The sequence below is a fragment of the Hevea brasiliensis genome, chromosome 4, assembly GCF_030052815.1.
Source record: "Hevea brasiliensis isolate MT/VB/25A 57/8 chromosome 4, ASM3005281v1, whole genome shotgun sequence".
Classification (NCBI taxonomy): Eukaryota; Viridiplantae; Streptophyta; class Magnoliopsida; order Malpighiales; family Euphorbiaceae; genus Hevea; species Hevea brasiliensis.
In genome coordinates this window covers 2,218,995-2,223,448 of record NC_079496.1, presented here as the reverse complement: position 1 = coordinate 2,223,448, position 4,454 = coordinate 2,218,995, and positions in this window count along the sequence as shown.

Below are 4,454 nucleotides of genomic sequence, written 5' to 3'. Positions count from 1 at the left end.
AGGACAAATATTATGAAGAGTGATCTCAACCATTCATTTCGATTCTCTTTAATTCCTGAACCTCCGATCATGTCCTTCGAGATCTCGACCCTCCATCTCCCTCAAATAAATCCTGACCCTTCACAAAGAGCACCCGATTCCTATAAATACCGGCATAAAAACTGTTCAAGAAAATGGACGGAAAAACAGACGAGAGGCTGTTATTATAGCAAGAGGAACTCTGAAAATTCATTTAGTTTGTTACTCTGCTATTTAGAAGTGTTGATTAAAAGGACTTTGGAAACTAGTTTTCTGAAGTGTTTTCTTGAAGAGATTTTGAATACTGGAACCCTATATTTCCAGTTTGTTCATTATCTGGTCATACTCTCACTTTCTCTTTTATCATCTCTGTTTTCCTTGCCCAAGATCAACTTCATATCACTCATTTCTTTAGCTAAGTACCCTCCAGTTCACGAAGAACACCACCCTCGGGCTAATCGACCTCTTGTCTCATCCTGTTTGCCACCCGTAACTATTTTAGTAGACCGGCTCCTCACGGTAGAGTTCATCTTTGTTGTTTACGTTTATTTTACGCACTTCCTTTGTTCTTCATATATCTGCAATTTTCTTCAAGATTATTTTATGCGAGAGAACCCAAGAAAAATGTTGTTGTAAGAGTTCATGCTCTTTGTTTTATTAAGTGTCTACGTTTATTTCGCATTTTCCTTGTTCTTCTTACATCTGCGATTTTCTTCAAGATCATTTTCTGCACAAGCAATCCCAAAGAAAGTCACTCTCAAATCATCTTTTTAGTGATCGGTTCATTTTATTGATCTCGTCATTTCTGAAAACAAGTTTTCTAACTCCTAGTAGTATGTAAATGGTTGGGTAAACGTAGGTAGCTGCAACTTAGGGGTCTCTTTTAAAAGAGAGAACATGAATAACACGTCAGGAAGATAGCCAAACCATTAGGCTGACGTAAGCGACAATTCGGCAAGATGTCATAAAGCGAAATAGAACCAAAGTAAACATAACGACATAGATCGGATGTTAATAGACATTGGTAAATTGAATACATGGAAGGTCGGTAAATCGAGTCTAGTTTTCCCCATCTAGCCAAAAGGCATCGAGAAATCTTATCCCCAACCTCTTTAAATTTAAGGATCCTTATCCTTAGGTTCTTAGGACACCAAAATTCGGAGATCGGAAAAATCCCTTTCGGGCTCCTTTCTAATTTAAAAGAGATCGGAGGAGAGTTCTTATCCGGTCTCAACCCAAAATTCTAATTTAAAAGAGATCGGAGGAGAGTTCTTATCCGATCTCAATCCAAAATTTTAATAACTATTAAAAGAGGTCGGAGGAGAGTTCTTATCCGGTCTCAACTCAAAATTCTAATAAACATTAAATAGGGATCGGAGGAGAGTTCTTATCCGGTCTCAACTCGGAAAATTAATAAATAACTCTAAATGAGATCGGAGGAGTGTTCTTATCTGGTCTCCAATCTAAATTTTAAGAAATAACTCTAAAGGTGATCGGAGGAGGGTTCTTATCCGGTCTCCCCTCAAAATTTTAATAAGTAACTTAAAAGAGATGGGAGGAGAGTTCTTATCCGATTCTCACACCCGTTCACTAAGGTTGTCTCATTTACTTATGTATCTGGGTGGTCCAAATTTAGTGAAAAATCAAGTATTCCTTCTACCAAAAGGATTAACATTGCCGGCTAAGCCCTCCTAACTAATTTATAAAGGACGCAGAATTAAATCTACTTACCCTTATTAAGGGACGAGGTGGGGTGCCTAACACCTTCCCCACCCGTTTACGGACCCCGAACTTAGAATCTCTGTTTAGAAGTGGTTTCATTTTTAATTTAACTTCTCAAATGGTTTTCTTTAGTTTCCCTCAAAACTAAGGTGGCGACTCCTCACTTTTTCCCACTTCGGTGAGTGATCGTCCAGGCGACCGCAAAATCCATTGCGACAACTGGGACCCCGATTTGATTTATTAAGCAAAAGTCCGAGCTTGAGTTCTTTGCTGGCACAGTTTGGATTAAGAGGGCTGTATAGGGGATCAGCTCCCATATATGTGTTGTTTGACCTTATCGGGTGTGTGAGTACTTCAGATTACCTTTTTGCTGTTATGATGTGAAAATATTGACGATGTTGCATTTCACTGTACAGGGTGCATTAGCTTTAGATAGCTATAGAGATTATGGTTAAAATTGATATTTTACTCTCTGAGTTGAACGCTCACTCCTGTTCATTATTTTTCCAGGCTACAAGAGGATATTTGTTGTGGTTAACCTGCTTTTCTTCTTTGCATGTCGTTTATTAATATTTGTATAATTCTATTAACTTCTAGAATTTTCGCATGTGTTAGAAACATTTATTTGATTTGGGTCTGTAATATAATTACCGTGTTAGACCTGTAAACTTATTATATGCATTTATGTTGGACTGGATGAGGGAGCTGAGCTCCCATTTATTTTTGTGACATTTGAGTATGTGGAGGGTGAGCTGAGCTCCTCAATTGATTATATATTGTCTTTACAGGTCGGATGAGTCAAAAACTCCCCGTTAAAAGGTCCATTTAATGGCCGGACTCTGTCCGGTTGAATTCTTGAAATTGGGCCCAAATGGGCCTTAGAGTTGGGTTGATGAATAGTTAGGCTTACTACGGGCCTCGGGGGCTTTAGGCTGGTCCAGGTCTTAGTGCCAGTCCGACCCATAGGTTGGGTCGTGACATGATGAGTATGGGCAAATAAGTCTTCATCCAAATATGTTTATCCATTACAATCCTATGCTGTTTCAAAATTGATGCTATAGAAGTAACATTTGCTCAAAGTTTTAAAGCCTCCCTTCTAAGGAGCTGTTAGGTTTGCAGATCTGCAAACCTAACACCACAATTCTACTTGAAGTTTTAACTTTCGATCCATTGTCAGTCACCTCGTTTTTTGTTCATTTTATCATGTTTATGATATGGGTAATGTGAGATGTATAGTGCAATTGATTCTTTCTTTTTTCTAAACTCTGTTTAATTTTTTCTTTTAATGGTCGTTTGTTCACGTGAATTGAAAATGGGTTTATTGCCTTTAATCCTCACAAATAGATACCTAAAATTATGTAGTTGAATGGGTTTTGGTTCCTTCTTTAATTTTAACTACTGTTGAAAGTTTTCGAGAGAGTTTTTTTTAATTAATTGTTTAGAAATATCCCATTGTTAATTGAAGTTGTTCCTTCTTATTACTCTATCCAAGTAAATTGTCGATCCAAAATACATTTTATATGTGAGTTCTTTCGATCTTTAGTTTTTTTTTTTTTTCCTTATGTATCTTGGTGTTATAAATGAATCTGAGTTCTCTCTCACTCAATCATTTGGCTATTATGATGAATGTGTTGATTAAATTTGGGTTCTCTCTCATGCACTTATCTGGTTATTGTGATAAATCTAGGTTTAATTGAAATATTACAGAAATTATTGATGTCGCATATCAATATTGTAATACATGATGATTTATATTTCTTATGATTTTAATTTTTTTATTCTAAATGTTGATTTTATTTTCTATGTATATTAATTTTGATTGAAACACAAGTGGTTTTGATTTGTTATTAAGTTTGGTTTATCACATTGAATGAAAAGAAAGGATAAAGATATCATGGAGAAAGAAATTTATTTTTTATTATTAAAATACACATCTTAGAGAAAAAAATATATTTTATTGTGTTAAAGTCAACATGGCATATACAGGTTGGCACTTGGTCAGAATTCCAAACGAAATTCGACCAGAAAGACTTTAGCTGATATAAAATTAAAGTTAAATGATTTTTGTGATGTAAATTGAAATTTAAAGACTTTATTGAAATAACCCCTAAATTTCAAGGCAGTGAATGAAAATTACCCCCTTCTAGTCACTACAAAACACATCTGACCTTGCTTGAAAGGGAATTTCCAAGCTTTCTATTGGTAGGTAATAGATAGATTTTGGAGCATATATATTGTTATATTCAAAGTTGTTACGCATTTTATTTCCTCCGTCCATTTCAATTGTTGTTTTAATTTTTTTTTATTTTATTTATCATTTTAAAATATTAAAAAAATATTAATTATTTTGTTTATCATCATCCCCATTACATTTATATATATTTTTATTTTCTCTTTTTAATTTAAAATGTTTTTTTAAGGTTTTGATAAAAAAAGGTTAAATTTAAATAAAAAAAATTAATAATTAATTAAAATACCTTTATGCTCTCTTAGTACATTATTTTTAATATAAATTTATGTAAGTGATTAAGTTATTTATATTTTAAAATATTAATTAATTTAATATTATAATTCAATTATTTATGTTATTTTATTTAATTATTTATAATTTTAATGTGGAATTTTTGTAACCCTGTTCATTTCCCAACGCATATAAGCTATCAGATGGAGAGGACATATATAAGAATTATTTTCACTCTCCAGTTTCCCACACC